The following is a 19,786-nucleotide window of genomic DNA, read 5'->3' on the forward strand; positions in this document are numbered from 1 at the left end:
GGGTCGAGCACTCGCTCTTAAAAGCTGTGCCACGGTGCGTGGAGCAGATAATGGTTCTTGCCCCCGCGCTGGGAAGAGCTGTCCCGGTGGAACCAGCCCGCACGGCCCCGCTCCGATACACCAGCGGTAGCACGCTGTTAGGCTGCCGAGAGCTGGCACTAAAAGTAGTGTCTTCGGGCAAAACCGTGGGGTCAAACCCACAGGGATTTATAAAAAAAAAAAAAAAAAATCCCTCTGGAACTTTGGTTCAAGTCTCTCAGTAGAGGAGAGGAGGATGGGGGGGGGGGACCTGAAGGGATTGTCTCATCCGTCCCCGAACCGTGGCATAACTGGGGAGATGCTGGTGTGGTCTCTTTCTGCAGCCTGCGCAGGGGGATGTGCAGCCCCTCTGGACCGAGCATTACGTGCTCCACCGCCTCTGCAGTAAGGAGGGTTTCCTTAATCTCCCGATCTTCGCTGACTGCCATCCCCTCCGTGCCCACCTTGCCCATGGGATGTGTGTTCCTAGGGTGAAACAAGCCTCACTTCTTTCCGCTCTGCTGGGCAGGCTGTGATTTTAACCATCCCAGCCCGTTCTCTACGGCTGTCCTCCACGGATGCCCTCCTGCCTCTGCCTGCAAATGGGACCAGCTGCCAGCCAGGGCTGTCCCGGCGTGGGGGGGTACCCACCGCCTCGGACATCCACCTTCACATCCATGGGGTGAGAGATACAGCAACCTGCCGATACGGGGGGGCTGCAGGGAAGGTGTGGGATTGCTGGAGAAAGCTTGCATTGGTGGCTCCTGGTACTGGGACCTTGGATAAGACAAAGCTTCAGAGGCTGGGGGCGTTCAAGCTGCAAACTTCAAGGTGCTGCGAGTTCCCTGGGTATTGGGGAATACTGGAGAGGCGAGAAAACCTATTGGCATGGTTGGGAGAAGGAGGGTCGTTGAGGTATCTGTACTCCATCATGCCTCCGTGAAGTCCATCTGTGACTGAATGCAGCCGACAGACCCACATTACTCCTTACCTCCTTCTTCCCTGTTGTGGCCTCTGCCTCTTCATGTGAATCTTAGTGATACTTAATTTATATGCCATGATCAACCCTTTGTGGAGACTGAAGGAAAGAAATCGTTGAACTCTCCTGCACTTTCTGTATCTTGTTACCTGCACTCCCACATTATGTAAAGGACAAATTTTGCCTTTTAATTTATTTATAGAACCCATAGTCGTTGCCTTGTTTGCCTTGGTCATTGTGATTCATTTTACATGATTCCTCTTTGTTCTTGCAGGTCTCTGTAAAGCCACGGTTGCACCATGCGGGTCCCCCTCTGTACCTTTCCCTTGCATGGGGCCAGGCTACTGTTACGGGTTTATGATCATTTCCTTGGGTAATAACCAGCCCTCTGGGGTTCCTTTATCCCAAAGCACTGAAATCTACTTTTTTCATAGAATAGCAAACTTAGGAGTTTTTTTCCCCCATCATTTTCACCAAAATATCCTCTGCTTTTCCACTCTTCTGTCACAAAGGGGCACCTCAAAATTAACACCCATTTTATACCTGCCTCCCTCTTCTCAAACCCCTGGCCAGCCCTGTCCAGGCCACCCATTTGCTGGATGGTTTGAGTCCTGCAGCTCCAGTTTTCCTGCAGCCATCTCAGTAGCTAGCTAAAGCCTCCCCAGCTCCCAGTCCTTGTCTGGTTTTATTGGTTGCTCAAGAAATGCCCTTGGGAACCGTCTTTCTGATGAGGTGACCTGATGTGGGCTTGCAAGGTGCCTTCATTTCTTTTCTACCCGGAGACGCCCAATGTGCCGCCCTCGTGCTGGACTTGGCCAGTGTTTCTGTGTGTTTATCTGGTTTTTTTCCCCTTTCTCCTTGCTGCTCCCGAGCAAGGGTTTTTCCCGTGTCAGCTGGACCCTTCTTCTCCCAGCAGTCATCTTTCCTGGCCCATCGCTCGGTGGTCGGCACCATCTGTGAGCCCGTGCCCAGCTGGCCGTGCCCCCGCCGCCCCCTCAGCCGCGATGCCACCTGCACCCCCTCCTCCCCGTCCTTCCCCTGCCGTGGGGCCGGGCAGTTGCTTTGGATCTGCTCAGGGCTGGGGCTGGCAAGCTCCGCCGGTGCCCATGTGCCGGCACAGCGTGGTACGGGCAAGCAGATGAACCTCGGCAGCTCCTGGCCAGGGAGCCGTGGGGAGCCCCCACCACCCGCGCCGTGTCTCGAGGCTCTTGCTGGGATGCTCGAAGCATCCGAGGTGGCTGCGTGGAGGGGTGCACCGGGCCAGCTCGCCTCCTGCCCCATACCTAATCAATAAGGTGGGTGGCCCTCCCCTGTCCCAGGGCATGCCCAGGCTTTGCTGTACCCAGACACCAAGGCGGTGGTCCCCGAGCCCCCCTCGGGCTGCTCCCCCCTTGCCAGCTCCCTTGGGTGCATCACAGAGATGTACATGCCAGCCCAAGGGCTGGTGTGCACCAGAGGCCACGGGGGATGCGGCAGCGCACCTGAGCAAATACCGTGACAAAAGCAGAGCTCGGGGACACCATCTCACCCTGCCACCCGCAATGTCACGGCAAGAGAATAGCTCCGCTTTCCCCTGAAATCCAAGGGTAGGAAGCGGCAAACTTACCGTTTGCAAACCAAACCTATTTGGCAGGGCGGTCGGTAAACGTAGCTCCTCCTCTGGTCTTTCCAGAGCTGCGTTTTGGGCTGGAAGCTGCTTTCTTGGGCTCCAGCGATACCGTTTGGGTTGGGAAATTGTGTTATAAGCACACCAGGAGCGTCGGGTGGGTTCGCCGGCACGGCACACCGGACTGGCCCATGGTCCCGAAACCACTGAGCCCAGAGAGGAGACGAGAGGCTGGAAAAGTGCATGTACAATGCAGACAAGGTGGAACTGATAATGTGTGGTTAATTATTGCCAGTGAGCAGAGGCCAGAAATGAATTCGGCGTGGTTGTGAAACAGAGAGCACGTGCAGGGGGAGTGACCTGGGGGCTGCAAAAATGGGCACGGGGGGAGCTGCGATGGCTCTGTGAAGCTGGAGTTGGGCAAACAGTGTCCTTGTTGGGTGAAGAAGTAGCAGCTCGTGTTGTCCCTTGATTCTGCTGGCGTTACCTGGATGTACCGGGAGTGGTGCTGAATCCTGACGGCGCCGGGGACGGACCTGGCTGTATCCTCATGGAGCTGCAAGGAGGGAGCAGGCAGAGGGGAGAGGGTTGCAGGCAGGTTGCAGGCAGGACAAAGCGCTGCCGTGTCCGTCCCAGAGTATCCCAGTTGGGGAGGGATGGGCCGTACCCCCACAGCCCTCCTTGCACCCGAGGGCTGTGCAGGGGCGATGGTGGGTGTACGGTGCTAAAAATCAATGGGGGACCATACCCACACCGATCGCCTGCTCCCCACCATCGGCTGCGTGTCTTCTGCTGATGATCTAGTGAAATGTCTGGATTTTGGACCAGGCTATCGAGGCGAGATGTGGGTGACTGCACAGCCGTGCCAGACACTTCCAGCCCGAGCATCCTCCTGAGCACCCTGGCAGCACGACCGTGCTGCCAGGGTGCTCAGGAGGATGCTCGGGCTGGAAATATCCGTACAGGGCTTACACACACCGAGGGTACCCCGGATTCAGCTTCTGGCTGAGCCCTGGGTCCCCATTGGGGGTCTGGCAGCATCCCCGGGGAAAGTCGGTCGGAAAGCACAGTTAACGCGGCGCTACCAGAAAACGCCTTCCTGCTGCTAATCAGCTCCTGGCAGGTTATCGCTTTCGCAGCTGCCTGGCTTTTCAGAGAAAAAATGTCATTTATCAGCCTTTCACGGAGGAGACCTGGTAGAGATGCTCCGCGCTGGCGTTGCCGGGGCTCGTTCCCGCCTGTCATGCAGGCGCCATCTAGTAGGAAAAGGAGAAAAAGACCAAAAATGAAACAAGGTGGATGTTGAAATGCAGTTTCTTTCCGGGGGAACAGTTTACTCTAACACAAAGCTGCTCGTGCTGAGCCCGTGGTTTGGGAACCTGCAGCAGAATTCAATGCATGGGACATGATGAGGCACGGAGATGCCCCAAATTGGAGCATGGCTTGTCCAGGATGGGTCCTGATTTATTGGATCTAAAAATAAACTTTGACATAAAGAATCATTTCCAGGCAGCTCCTTGATAACATTGTCAGGGCTGGATTTGATTAATTAGCTGTGTGGGTTAATTGCAATATACTGGCTTGGGCTGCCGCCTTCAGCTCCGGTGGGTGGCAGATGCTCCTGTTTCCAGTACCGAGGCTGTCCCATCGGCTGGAGGCTTTACTTACAGCTAAAAACCTCTCTGCCATCCATGCATGTGTGATTTCATGTCATGAAGGCATCCGCTTTAGTCATATCGCATGATTTTACCACAAATCCCATACTGCTGTCTTCATCTTCTAACAGTCACGTGGATTTTCAATGTGATTTCCCAGCCTTAGGGATTTGCCAGAGAAAACCTCCCAAAATCAACCCTTCCCAGGGCGAAATAAAAGGGACTTATAACATTAATTTGCTTTAAACAACAACAAAAAAATCATGATTTTACACCAATCCTATGATTTTTACGCAGCTTGACTCACCCTTCCCAGTGTGGGGAGGTGATAATGCTGGGTGTCTGTTATCTGCCGTGCATGGATTCCTGCTGGCAGGCAGTCTGTCCTCTGCCGTGGATACACGGACGCATGTCCCCTTGCAGCAGGTCCCTGTGATATGCGTGTGACGTGGGGAGTCCTGCTTGGGGCATATCTCCCTGTGGCCTTTCCCCTTCATTTTCCCAAAATATCGAGAATCGGAGGCCAGGGATGCTGCAGCGCAAGGGACATTGCCCAAGTCCTAGGGTCCAGTGGCTTCACCCTGCCAGGGTCTGTGCAAGCATCATTGCACTTTGCCCAGAGCAGAACCTTAATTCATCTCCACTTTCATAGATAAAAGCCTGAATTAATTAAAGAAGAGAATAGAAACCACTTTGATTTCCAGAACACCAGAAAGTGCTAATTATCACAGCTCCCACAAGCGCTGCTATAATTAAGGGGCTATCGCTGTTTCCACTGCAGACCCAGTTTTTGCAGGGATTTACAAATGGCACCTAAATTTTTTGCTTTCGGTGAAGTAGAGCGACTCGGGGCACAGAGTCTGGCTCCAGGTGCATCCCTGTAAATCAGCCACTGCACTACCGAAACGGCATCAAATTCCCCCATGGATTTCTTATTAGAAATCCAGAGTCCCCAATGGCAGCATGCTACAGACAGCGTCTGCTCTCCAATTATACTCTGATTATACAAAATAATAAAATTGGGGACCTTTTTTCTTTGCCTTCTGGTCTTTCCATCTTTGAAATACACTTGGGGGCTGCTTCTAGCTTTTTATCATAACCAGAGGGACTAGGCATTTATTAGTATTTAAAAAAGGTGGTGGAAACTGAATTTCTCACCTGATCACTGGTCCTCTGATTCCTGTAACCTTTCCAGAAGCACTGAAAGCATCGTGATGACACCAATGGTGAAACAGCCGCGCTTTGCTACAGCGTAAAAGCGGCAAAAGACCCCTAATGCAATAACCAAGCAAATCCTGCAGGAGCATCTCCTGTGCAAATGCCAGGTCTGGTGGCCACTGGGCAGGGCAGGGTGTTCCCAGCTGCTTTTTACCCTTTTGCGTTTGAGAAGTGGCCAGATAAAGATGTAGGTGACAATATACATCACCTCTGTATATGTTGAAGTTTATCCTTTGGCTGCTGCAGCTTTCCTGACTTTATCCCTTTTCTAAGTGTTGTCGGAAATCTGTCTGCTGCCAGCAGTTTTCTTGACGGGCGGCAGCTTCACCACCTCCAAGGTGCTTCTTCTGCTCCCTAGGTGCTTCACAGCTGTGGACAAAACTGTCCCAAAAATTCTCATTCCTGCTGACAGCTTCTTTCCCTCCCTGTTGAATGGCCCCGGTTTTCCCCGGGTCCCCCCGTCCTGACCAGAGGTAGGGTCTGGCTGCAGAGCCCCGGCTGGGACTTCAGAGCTGGTGCGCGGCTTGCAGGAGGGATGAGTTTGGACCCGGTGTGGGGCAGTGGGCAGTGCTCGTGTGTGTGGGGTGCTGGGTGTCCTGGAGAAGGCCCTGTGAAGGGCTTTCTTAAGAAAAAAACCACATCTTAAGTATAGCTTGGAGCTACGCTGCGGCTCCATCGCAGGCATTGCAATGCATTGAATATCGGACACTTGAAATCAGGAGTCTGACTCGGTCTGAACTCCCCCAGGTACTTGTAACCCATGTTTAACACCGTGCTTTTCATGAATCGCTTCCTTTTATCCCTCTAGAAAGGCTGAAGAAATAAAGGCTGTGTTTCAAAGGGACACTTCAAAAAGCAGAGGGACTCTCCTTTCCCTCTACCCCAACGCTGGCCGATGAAGGTGGAAAGCCTGCCCCAGCCTCGCTGCCCCACGGCTCCGGGTTTCCCCCCTGCCCACGGGGAGCACGAACGCCCAGATGTCAAGCAGAGAGGCAGAAAGCCAGGGGGAAACGTATTCCCCCTCCCAGCAGTGTTGTTTTAGCAGCCATTGCAACGGGCAACACAAATGTGCTTCAGGATCAGACCGAGCTGTGGCTCTGCTCTTGCCGGGTTGTCTCTGCCAGAAGATGGTTTCGTTAAGCAAAACGTCACCAGCTTGAAAAAAAAAAAGGAAAGTGAAAGGAACAAATGCAAAATTTGTCTGTATTAGACATGCAGGGAAGAATAGGAAGTTAAGAAGATCACAGACAATTGAATTTAATTGAAAAATAAGATTAAATAAAATGAGACTTGAATATGAAGAGCTAATTTGAATTAAAGAAACAAGCTGATTGCCTGAAGAAAGAAGTTAGAGGATGAAAATGATTTTATTTTGCATCTGGGTTCCAGCTCTGTTTACATCAGGATGGCTTAAAAAACCCCAAACCCAACAACCACCCCCCAAAGTGGTTTTACGCTTGGAATTGTAATTTTTTTTGGAGACGGTCGCAGTGCACAGGGAAGTGGGGCTCTCGCCTGATCTCATGGGCTTAGGGGAGATTTGAACTATGTACAGTAAAATGGGAGAGCTTGATCCAAGGCTTACAGCTTCCCAGCATCACCTCAGGTTTGGTAGCAGCTCCCCCCTTACAGGGAGGGGAGAAAACCCCAAACCCCGGGGGCAAACCAGGGGGTCAGTGACAAGCAGGCCCTTGCCTCGGGAATGACAGCGGGTGGGAATGTTTCCAGGACTGTAAAAGCCCGGTGCAAACAGCTCCAAGCAGAAGCCACGGGGACAGGCAGCGCTGGCGGCTCACGCCTGCACTCAGGCTCTGCTCCTGCACCAGCTTTTGAAAGCAAAATGGGTAAGAAAGTAGTTTTAGGGAAAACGAATAGTCTGTATTCACAGCATAAACAAGAAAATTATATACAAGCAAGCAGCACAAATGGGAAAAATAAGAGCTTAATTTAAAGTATTTTTTTAGAGTTAGAGGCATCTTTATTTCAAAGGAGTTCTCCTGAAGGTGGCGAAATGGTTTAGTGCATCCCCCCCAGCTTTCTTAACTTCTGCTGGGCTGCTGCACCCTCTGCTACAGCGCATCCAGCCACCGGCATCCTCCTCCCCACCCAACGGTCCCATCCGCCGCTGTGCCACCGTCACGGCCACGTCTCCCTGCTTCCCACGGGTGGGCAGGATCCGGCCTCGGTGGGACGAGCACGATGCCACCGGCCAGGAGCAGCCAAGCGCGCTGGGTGCCTCGACCAAGCCAGCAAAGGTCACTTCCAAATCGCCCTGCGGCACGCCTGGCCGGGGAGAAAGCCGAGGGCACGCGAGCCGGCACGGCTCGGCACGGCGCTCGGCTGCGCCCCGCGGCACGGCAGCCAAAGGGGCCATCGGAACCCTTGTGGTGGGGATGGAGGTGGGGAGGAGGGGAGCCCCGGGAGGGTGGCGAGTTTGTTGGCTCTTCTCCAGACGATAATTTCGACGTTTTGTTGTCGCTTGAAAATTTTGAAATAGGAAGAAGTGCAGCAGCGGTGCTCATTTGTACTGACTCTCGCTGCCAGACTAGGGGCTTACCTAAATGTGCTTTTAATGTGTATTTAATGTGTACACCGGTTGCTTGCCACCACCTTTAACTGCTGCACACCTGCAGTTTGCACGTGCACGAGTCAATCACAGCGTATCTATTGCCTGCCCCTTCTCACCCATCCCTGCCATGGCCTTCCTCCCCAGCCTCCCCTCCTCTTCTCTGGTCCTTGCCCGACTGGCATCTGGTCCATCCCTCTCCCGTCCCAGACAGGGATGTATTTTCTCCAGCGCTCTGTGCAAGAGCGTGAGTGTGGTGGTGAACCTCCTGCAACCTGGTCCGGTAGCACATCCTGGAGCGGGACGATAACCTGCTCCGCACCCCAGAGGTTAACATCTGCCCCAAAATTGTGTGACTATCTCATTTCTGAGCAAAATCCAGCTGTGATTTCATTAAAGAGGCTCTTGCTCCTTGTGCTCAATATTTAATTTAACACAAGTGTGTGTGTGGAGTTCAGGGTGTTGATTAACCATGACTCCGAGATAGAGGGAAATTACTAATATGGGAAAGTGCAGTCAGTATTTCATGGCAAAGAGTAATTGAGCTAACAGTTGACATATGGAGTTGTGTGGGCAAACTAATTAAATTTTACATCTTCCCAAGCATTTGTGAGTTTTATAAGCATTTGATTTATATATTACTTAAACCTCAGAGTGAAATAAAGAGGACATAACTATTTATACTGCAAATGTGTCCATCAAGAGGAAGGGCTCTAATGTATTTTCAAGCAGATACCAAAGTACCTCTGCGAGTCCCCAGCTCAGCTCGGTGGTGGCAGAGCAGGTCGGGGCCACGTCCCAGGCCACGAGGCCGGTTCTGCACGGCACAGGGTGCTGAGCACCCAGCTCTCGGCATGCTGCTGGACATCCCTTCATCTCCTACGGTGCCTATTCCTCCTCCTCACCATCAGGAACGAGCTCTGTGCTGCCCAGCAGGTTGGTATCTCCCTGGTGGGCTGCAGAGCCCAAGTTTCCCACTGATCTGGGTGCTTTGCAAATAACTAGTGAGATAGCTAATACGTGATTTAAATATTTATCTGACCCATTAGCAAGGCACTGGAGGTGTCCTGGGATGACCTCGCTGAGGATTTCTGGAGTTGACTTACTTGCCTGATTTCATCTCTAAAGGGAACTTGCATTGTGTATATTTGCAGCTGGACAGAGCATTTATGGTGGTCAGCGTTGTTTTCAGCCTGGTCGATGCTCTGACGGAAGGGAATTCCTGGAGTTACGGGCTCAGTCCTGCTCCTCGGGGTTTGCACCCTGGGATCTCAGGTGAGGGGCCATTTCTGCAGCTGGGAGAAGGTGGTATTTGGGTCCAGTGACAGTGTGATGTCCCAAAATGCCCAGCCCTGACCCTGATTTTTCCTTTAGGCTGCGAGTGCACTCCCCACCACTGACACAGCTCTCTGGAGGTCAGCATACATCTCGTGGGTCTGTTTGGGTGAGCTGATGTCAGGACGGCCCTGGGAGGTGCAGGGCTGGCTGGGGGTTTCTGGCTGCTCTGGGATGAGTTGGGAGCCTTTTTGGAGCAGGAGCACTGAGTTTCGTTCCAGGGCTGAGTGCTCAGGCTGCTCCTGCCCGGGGCAGTGTGACTTACTGCTCCAGCAAGTGTCCCTGCTGCTCTCTGGGGCTGTTCCTGCCAAGTCACCAAACTGCCCCTTACTGCCCTGTACAGTTTATTCCCAGTGGTTACGATGCCTGTAAAACCCTCTGATTCCAAAACTAAAAAAAAAAAAAAAAGAAATATTTCTGTTCTGCTCTGCAGCGATGCCTCCCAGCAGCAGAGGCGATGGGGCCGTGCCATAGCACTCACATCTGTTTCTATATCCTGGCTCTGGCATCCTGATGATGCTAAAAAATGAATCTACCCTTTATATTCCTTATTATTGATGGGTTATTTTTGCCTCTTTTGAATGGAGAAGCAGGAGCTGTTTATGTCAGCAGTGACACAGGATTCAGAAGACATTACATTTTGGTAGGGAAGTGGAATTACGGCTAAAACATGGGTATTAAAAGTCCCTTAAATTTAGTAAACTATTCATAACAGGTACACAGCTGATATTCAAATCTATCAATACTATGAAATAGATGGTAGCTATATTTTAAGAGTCATTCTGTGTGCCACCTCGCCATCCCACCTACACTCCGGGGACTCCATCAATCTTGTAGTGGCCAATGATTCCTGTTCGCAGTGTCAGTGATTAATATCTTGACCCACTGGAAAGAAAGGATTACAAAAGCTTAGTGTTTGTGTGCAGCGTAAGTTAGAAGTTGTGGGAGCAGGAGCTACCGGGACCAGGTTGGAATTAAACTGGGAGAGAAAAGAGGGGCTGGTGCTTAATGTCAACTGCTTTTAAGATTTGGTGCTTTGCAGAGAGTCCTTCCCAGAAACCTTGGGGGAGGCAAGGTGCGTACGGCACATATGCTCCATGTCATATGGCACAGGGGGAAATCATGGTGCCTCCTGCAATACTGCATGTTGAACTGGTCCCTCAGCTCATCATATACGCAACTGATCTCTCAAACTCTGCAAAAATGCAGTCCACTGCTGAATATTTCCTGTGGGGTCTGCCCCAGCTCTGAAAAAGAATTCACTATGTGAGAGGCGAACACCTACTGAAGCCCGTGCCCATCCACCTGGATGTGACGGAGAGGTATTCGTCGTGCAGGGACAACCTTATAGGAAATCAAAGCTACCTGGGAGCTCTCTGCGTGGGCTCTGAAACTCAGCTTTTGCTGCACGTACATGCTTGTGTTTGGAGGAGACGGGCTAATCCACCACCAGTGATTAAGCATCTGTAATTAAACGGTTGACAGCATCTGTAGCAGGAGTCAGGGTATTGACGATCCCTGGAAAACCTTGGGAAAAGCATGCTCTTAGTGAGGATAATGTCACCCGTGGTCAAACAGACCAGCATCACTTTACCACACGGGATCTCAAGAGCATTCAGCAAGAAACACAGCAACACCTTTTCCCCCCAGTTCACCCTGACTATTAATACACCCAGGAACAACTCACATCTCTCTACACAGCATTACATTTCATTGGCATTTTCGTTATAACGTTGGAGTACAGTATGCCATCAATTTGTGCATTCCTCGTCTACAAATCAACGTAGCTAATACAATGCGCGGCATCTTGCGTTCGGTGGGCTCTCGTTGTTTTGCTGGCGGTGCCAATACATTAAACCTAGGAATGTAACCAGCACAATGAATTTTAATTTCATGTAATAATGGGACCTGCAGATCTCCTTTCTGCACGGTATTAAACCGGCGTGTTAGAATAAGGTGCTTTGGAAACAACCGCGCGCTGTGTGATGGGGAGGCGGAGCTGGCAGATCACCTTGAAGCAGATCTAATTTGATGCTGCTGGAGTATCAGAAATCATCCTAAATGGTCCTGTAGTCGATGGGGGCTTTTGCGTAATGTCACAGGTGGAATCAATAACGAACCTGGGGGACTAAAAAGATGAAGCAATGTAAAATCTAAGCAGCCTCTGTCCTCTGCTGCCACTGATTTTGAACGGGCATATGCAAGGCTGCTCTTGGATGTCCTCCGTAAGTGCTGTTTGTCCTGCCGGAGCAGGTACCCGGGCCGCGCTGCAGCCGGTGCCAGGGCTCTGTGGGAGGTGGGGATGCCCGTCCCGGCACAGCTCCGCTCCTCAGCATCCCTCAGCCCCTGGTGACATTGCTTGCCTTTCCCTGCACAGTCCCTCTGCGCCTAGCTGGTTTCAGAGAAACGGGCACTGGAAGACATCCATTGCTCCAAAATAACATATAAATACGAAGTGAAGGTCAAGGCTTCCTACAGAGTGATTTTGCCCACAGCAGCAGAAAACGTAAGGGACGAAAGACTCGCGTGACGAAGCCGCTGAGCAGCTCCAGGTAGCGTGGCCGTGGCCTCGGGCAACCTTCTGGTTTCTGTTTCCTCTGGTTTTTGCAAACCGGCCTGTCAGACCTCACTTACCGAGAAGACCCGTACACAATTTTCAAGATGCCTTTAGCTGTCCCTTATTCTTCCTCCATCCTAATGCGAAATCTGTCATTGCACTCGCCTTTCCACCTGGATCGTATATGAGCTCCAGATTGCTATTGATAGGCTGGGTAGCCACAACAATCTTTAGGAAATTTGTGATCTGGTCCTGGCATATTTGACAGATAACACTCGAAATACAAATGTCAAAACGCATTTAGGTTTTTTCCCTTTTCTAACTCGCCCTGAAGAAAATGCAAACGCTTTTTGACAGAATCAGTTCAGGAGCCTCCTCTAAGCTAGGCCCTGAGTGTTAGGAGAATCTGCCTCTTAAAGCCATATAGATCCATCGCTGTTGTATAAAAAAATACTCTTTACCCTGAGGCAGAATTACTTAAGAAAATCCTGACATGACTAGACACCACACTCTTCTGAGAAAAAAGTAAGTATACTATTAAAGGATAACTGAGATGCTGCATAAACTGGCAGCATTTAAATGACTTGATACCGCAGTTCTGAAGCATCAGTTTGGCATGTGGGCACAAGGAAGGACTTGAATATTTTCTGGGTACCGCTGTGCGGCTGTGCTATAGCCTGAATACGTTCTGCTGGAACCTGCACTTGCAGGTGCTGCAACTTCCCTCCACCAGCTGACACGGGGTATATTTAGGCTCTGGGTTGGTAATGTTTATAAACACAGGGTTGAACAATTGATAACAATTAACAGCTAAATTGTTAATTATGACTAAATTGTTAATAACAGCTAAATGCTTAATTTAAGCATGTGCTTTAGCATGCAAGAAGTCCTTTTGCGTTAAATCAGTATAACGATGTCAGTTAAATGATTATCTTACACGTAGTGCCTAAGAGCCTGGCCCCACCATTCTGTTTGATGATACACAAATTAAAAGCCAGGGTCTGCCCCCAGAAGCACATAGGGTGAGTGTGAGCGGAATAGGTTACACACACGTCTGCACTAGTCAGCAATAAATAATTATGCATATTTAATTTTACTAAGTCAATAGATTTAAGCATAGCCTTAAACACTGAGCCCCATCAGGACCTTAATTAAGAGTGTTACTGAACTGTAGGGCCTGCCAGCAGTGGTAAGCTGAGAATTTTTTATGTAAATATCATCAGGTTCAAGCTTAAATCAGAATATTTTTGAAGTCAAGATAGTGTGTTAAATGATACTCCACGCATGTATATGATTATATATCAATAGTGTAGAATCCTTCAGACTTCAACCCTTAGCCATTCCAGGCGGAAAGGCTAAGCCTATAGCAGGTGGATAACCACAGCCCTTGCTGGCTTATGTAGGTTTTGGGGGGCAGCATGAGTATTTTGTATTAGACCAGATCTCGGATCCAACCAGCTTTGATAGCTCTTGGGAATATGTGTGATTAACCAGCCCAGCCACAATATGTCACCAGCACTCCACACAAGCGGCTCTGCTACTGCTGGAGAACGGGACCTCTGTGCTGGGGAAGAGGGAAAGCGTCGCATCCCGCGGCCGGGATGGGGAAAAAGAGGATCAAAGCACAGGGAAGAGACTTGATGGGAAGATGATAAGGGAGGAAATGGAGATTCCTGGAAAAATGTTCGCAGAGCAGGTGAGCTTAGTGGCAGGTCGGGCGGGAGCTGCCCCGCTTGCTCATGGAACTGTGTGGGCGTGAGGAGAGGAGCCATCCTGGTCCCGGGGTGCCCTGGCACCCCAGCGCTGGGCTTTGCAGGCTGCAACTTAAAAGCACTCATTTCTTCATCTTTGCTTTCCATTTTAAAGGATTGTTTCCCCTCCTGATTGTATTAAGGCTCACCTGCTCAGAACTGAAACCACTCAGTACACTGATGGATTCCCCTTCCCAGTGCTAGATCAAGCAGTGGGGATGGCGGAGTCAAGTGCACGTGCCACCTGTATTGCAGAGCAGATGCTGCACCTGAGGATGGGCTGAGCTCCTCTGGGTCTTTTCCTCTGAGGTCCAGGGGTCCCCAATATCTATGGAAACCACCTGGCCATGTGGCTGGATGCAGATTTAGCGGACTCCTCTCCTCTCTTCTCGTCTCCTCTCCTCTGGCTGCAGGGAGGGTGGTTGAAAGCCGTGCTCAGCACCAAGCAGTAGGTATTTACCAACAGAAGTGCTTTGTCAGAAATAAAATGCATGGAAATAATGGAGCCTCGGCAGCTACATACAAACGTAAAGAAAACACATCCCAATGCAATGAGCAGGGAGCCCTGACAGAGCACGACCTTTGTCGGGGGCTAGTAATCATTCCTGGCAGAGTTTTCTTGTGAGGATTAGGAAAAGCAGGCAGCCCATTAACCTGTGCCATCCGGGATCCCCATGGCTGAGCATCATGAGCACAGAGCAGCTGAAACAGCCCTTATGGCTCTTGGCTGCCCGTGCCAGGTCTCGCAGCACTGATGGGGATCAGGGGATTCACTCGAGGTCCTGATGGGTTTGGAAGGGAAGGGACATGACGCAGCCCTTTCCAGCCCCAAAATGTAGCTGCCTCCTTCCCTCTGCGGTGCTGGCAGAGTCACCAGGTCACGTCGCTGCTTGGCCAAGCGGCAGGGGAGTCGGTCAGCCCTTCTGCAGACGTCTAGAGCTTTGGGGAGCCCAGCTCTGCGGGTTTGCATGACCACATTGGACCTGCTGGTACCATTGGAAACACAGCTGGGATGATTAGCAGGCATTCTGGGGGATTTAAGCAAGCATAACATACTGAGAAACAGAAAAGAGGATGCATCACTTTGTGTATTTACTGTCTTGGTGCTATTGGGTTAGAGTGAGAGATCTGTAATTCCCAATTTATAGGATAATATACAGTTGACCTATAGATGTGCATCAGTTTGTTCAAAATATGCCATTTTGTGCCTTTATATGGGGAGCAAAGCTGAGGGAAGGGACGAGGAAACCTCTGCCATTTCTGGCAGAGACTTAAAAGCTTACATGAGCTTGCCTGGCACTGTACAGATTTGGGGACGCTGAGGAAATTGAGTGCGGTTTGGTGAGAGGTGTGACATCAAAGCACAGCACTCAGCTGGTGTGATGCCAGGGGTGTCGCACTGGGCAGTGAAGACCCTGGGAGCCCACCCCAGCAGGACAAACCCCACGAGACCCAGCAGCGAGCCTGTGCGTGGGCTGGGGTCTGTCTCTAGCTGGAGGTGAAGGCTTGGCCGGCCAAATTTATCATGCAACGTAGCCTGAGATGTGTAAAGAGGTGTTCTGGCTCTATTTTTGTACAAAACTCTTCTTCTTTAATATGAGCTACTAAATAAAATTATTTACTAACTACCAAAGTGGTAGACACAGTAAATAAAACCAGAGAGGCTATTCATGCTGTCTGATTTCAGGTGCCTGAATTAAATAAAGGCTTAGTTACTAAGTCTCTCTAGAGATGATGGAGAGAGATGTTCTCCCAGAGCACAGCAGTGATGTGGGTGCTCTGACTTATCCTTCTTCTTCTCCCCCTGACGCTGCAGAGACTCTGGTTGCATGTGATCCCTGGAAGGAAGAAAGTCACTTCCTTGATGTGCAGGTGGATGCCCTGGTTTTGCAGTTTCCAAACTATTTTTAGCTGTGTGCACTCATCCTGATACCCAGCCCTCCAGGCTGCCCGCGCTGTGTCGGGCTTGGTTGGTGCGAGCATGCCGGGGTGTCTGACACGAGCTTGGGAGGCTCCGCACTGCCAGCGTAAGGACATCAGCCCAGGAGCGAAGCCGGCTTCTGATTCATGCTGCTGGAGAAGTAAAACCAGAGCTTTATGCAGTGGTTTGCGCAGCACGTCTGGGCCAATTAACTTGGAAAAGGATTACTGGTGTGACACTGGGATGCAGCTGTGACACGTTCAACCTCTGATGGCCACTGCGGAAGGTAGTGCTGGTGCGAATATGCAAAGCATCCCAAATTGTCGATGAATTAATAAAATCAGGATGAGGAACTCTGTACCGGTGATTAAAAGATTTAAGTCGGCATTGATTTAAGGCCAACATCTCTTACGGGAAATGGGGAGAAGGAGAGGAGGATTTGGGGCCAGGGTCGCTGCGGTGGTGCTTGGGATGTGGGCTGGGAACAGCCGCGGTGCAGGAGGCATGGGTCCCCGGGGGTTTATAAGGAGACCCTGGAGGATATTGCTGTGCTGAAGCAAAGCGTGAGATGGATTGCACAGAGGAAGAACAGGCAATGACAAATTCGAAGCGCTTTGTTTCTCTTTTTATATCTGTCAAGGGCCGCTTGTGCAGCTTGGCTTCCGCTGCAGAGCTGTTGCTCCAAGGGAGCTTCACGTGGCTCTGCGTACGGGCCGAGGGACGTGCGACCGGTGCCACTGACAGCCTTCGGACATGTCACGGTCTCCTGAGCAGCGATACAGGGGCTTTGCTTTCTTAAAACAACGTTCGAGTCCAGGAGAACTTCTCCAGTGCCGGCTTGACGGCAGGATTTTGTTTTTCTCTGGCACCTTGCAACCACCGCTGATGATTTGTGGTTACCCGTGCCCAGCTCCCTCCGGTCTGGAGCAGCCTTTTGTGTGCCCTGTGCCCCTCAGTCACTTCGCTGACAACCAGCGTGCCAGGAGGCCAAAATATGGGGGCTTTGGACCATACAACCTCCTTTCCTTTCCTCCCCAGGGTCCTCCTGTCGGCTGAGTCCCAGCTCTGCCTCCCGTGTCTGCCTGGCCATGGGGCCGTGAGCATGAGCTCACGAAACTAAAGTGGCCAGTGAAGTGTCCTGTCACTGCAGCATTTTTTTTTTCTAATTATTTTATCTCAACCTCCTATTTTTTTATTGTTGCAAGAGATTTGCAAAGAGAATGGCTATCTAAATGATCAGGAACTTAAACCTTCAGATATTTCTTTTAAAATACTGCCTAGGAAATAAATACTCTTAAGTTTGGGGGGGTGTGGCGGGTTGACCCTGGCTGAATTCCAGGTGCCCACCAAAGCTGTATCTATCCTCAGCTGGACAGGGGAGAGAAAATATAACAAAGGGCTTGTGGGTCGAGATAAGGACAGGAGAGATCACTCACCAATTACTGTCATGGGTAAAACAGACTCAACTTGGGGAAAATTAACTCAATTCATTACCTATCAACCAGAGTAGGGTAATGAGAAATAAAACCAAATCTCAGAACACCTTCCCCCCCCGCCCTCCCTTCTTCCCGGGCACAACTTCACTCCCGGATTCCCTACCTCCTCCCCGCCAGCAGCACAGGGGGATGGGGAATGGGGTTTGCGGTCAGTTCATCACAAGTTATTTCTGTCGCTTCATCCTCCTCAGGGGCAGGACTCCTCACACTCTTCCCCTGCTCCAGCGTGGGGTCCCTCCCACGGGAGACAGTCCTCCACAAACTTCTCCAATGTGGGTCCTTCCCACAGGCTGCAGTTCTTCACAAACTGCTCCAGCGTGGGTCCCTCCCACGGGCTGCAGTCCTTCAGGCACAGACTGCTCCAGCGCGGGTCCCCCACGGGGTCACAAGTCCTGCCAGAAAACCTGCTCCAGCGTGGGCTCCTCTCTCCACAGATCCGCAGGTCCTGCCAGGACCCTGCTCCAGCGCGGGCTTCCCACGGGGTCACAGCCTCCTTCGGGAACCCACCTGCTCCGGCGTGGGGTCCTCCCCGGGCTGCAGGTGGAGATCTGCTCCCCCGTGGACCTCCCTGGGCTGCAGGGGGACAGCCTGCCTCACCAGGGTCTTCACCACGGGCTGCAGGGGAATCTCTGCTCCGGTGCCTGGAGCATCTCCTCCCCTCCTGCTGCACTGACCTGGGGGTCTGCAGGGCTGGTTCTCTCACATGTTCTCACTCCTCTCTCCAGCTGCTATTTCTGTCCATCCCAGCAACTTTTTTCCCTTCTTAAGTATGTTATCACAGAGGCACTACCACTATCGCTGATGGGCTCGGCCTTGGCCAGCGGTGGGTCCGTCTTAGAGCCGGCTGGTATTGGCTCTGTCGGACACAGGGGAAGCTTCCAGCAGCTTCTTACAGAAGCCACCCCTGTAGCCCCCCCCGCTACCAAAAACCTTGCCACACAAAGCCAATACAGGGGGCTTTTAATTTTTTCCCATTTCTCCATCGTTAGGTAGGGTGATTGATTAAAGCTCTTTCTCCCTTTGATGCTGAGCGGCCTAAACCAAGATTTGTCAAGCACGTATATCACCCTGCCTGCAGAACTGTAACTGGAGTTGGATCTTTCTTTGCCCTGAGGACAAGGGCAATTTCACCCATCACACCTTCGCCACCCCAAACCCACAAGCAATATACATGGAAGAACTAAACACTGAGGTTTTTGCCCCTTCACGTTACAGTACCTACCAGTGGGACCACAACGCAGCCCGGTAGCCAGGATGCTCACGGAGAGGGAGCCAGATAACCCAACAGCAGCAAATTGCAGCAGGGCGCAAAGCAGAGCCTGGAGGTTGGAAGGAGCCAAAGGCACCAGTTACAGCCCTCTGTGAGCTGCTTTTGGCAGCGCGGTGATGTCCTGAGCTTTGTTATTCTTCTGGCTGTCCTGAATTGCTCCTCATTGGTGCCCTCCGGTGCGATTACAGCTGCTGGTGCAAGCCCTGCTGCCGCTGTGCTGAGGTGCTGCGTTGATACTTTTTCCCCTCGAGTTCCTTGGGAAACTCCACGCTGAGTCAGGAGAGGGATTTGGCTTGTTATTTTTGGGAGATGGCTTCATCAATACTGGCAGGTGGAGGCAGGACACGTGCCTTGCTGTGGAGGCTGGAGTGGGCTAGATAATTCATGCATGGGTGAATAAGAGAATACGAATGTACAATATATAATCATACAATATATATGCATATGCAATAGGAATGTGAGGAGGGGTCAGGGAGTCAGGTCCTGCCAGGTGCTGTAGAGCCTTTATCCAAAGTGCCACCTGCCTGTCCCCTCACTGGAGTCACTGAGTGACAGGATTCGGTGTTTGCAGGGTCACGGCCCCTACCTTAACTGGGGCAGGCCCCCTGCCTTGGCTTTACGTGTCCTGTAAAACACTGCCTGAGTCTAAAACTGTGTATAATGAATAACAAGGATGGTACCGAAACCAGCCAAGAGGTCTCCATGGACCCCACCGGGCTGTCAGCAAACGAGCAAGACATCAAATGAACCTGGGAGCAGAGCAGCCGGGACAAGATGGACTTGACATGAGGATCTGATCCCACACCCTTGAAATAGCTGAACTTCATTTTTACACCGTGTACTACACAACCCCTCTGACGGGTCAATGAGGAAAGCCCACTATATCCTTTCAGCACCTTTCTTCTACATATTTTGCTGTTAATGGGGGCGGGAGTTGAGGTGGGATTTCGTGGCGGCTCTGCAGGGCTCAGCGACGGCGCTTCTGCAGCAAGAAGCCCCCTCCGTCCCTGCGCAGGGCTGTACCACCGCGCCAGCTGCGATGTGCGAGCAATTCAAACGGCTCAGGAACGCAGACGGATCGCTTATTACATTTTCCACCCTCTTCTTTTCCATTTTTATAACTGTTAAGCAGGCAAACGCAGCTTTTGCAGAAGCCCTAGCTGGGAGTTTGTAAAAGCCGTCCTGCCCACCCATCTGTCTAAATGTGTTTGTAGTGAAATGCCGGCAGTGTTGGCAAACTCGGAGGATGGGAATCCTCCAGGCATCTCCCCTAAATGACACTTTCAAAGGCAGACCTACATATGCACCACATCAGATACCGTTTAGAGAGCATGCGTAAGATCCTGGTTAAAAGAATCACATTTACTAATATTTTCCCTCTATTTATTCTGGGTCGATGTGCGTTATAGCAGAG

This window comes from Buteo buteo, chromosome 5 (assembly GCF_964188355.1).
Source record: "Buteo buteo chromosome 5, bButBut1.hap1.1, whole genome shotgun sequence".
Classification (NCBI taxonomy): Eukaryota; Metazoa; Chordata; class Aves; order Accipitriformes; family Accipitridae; genus Buteo; species Buteo buteo.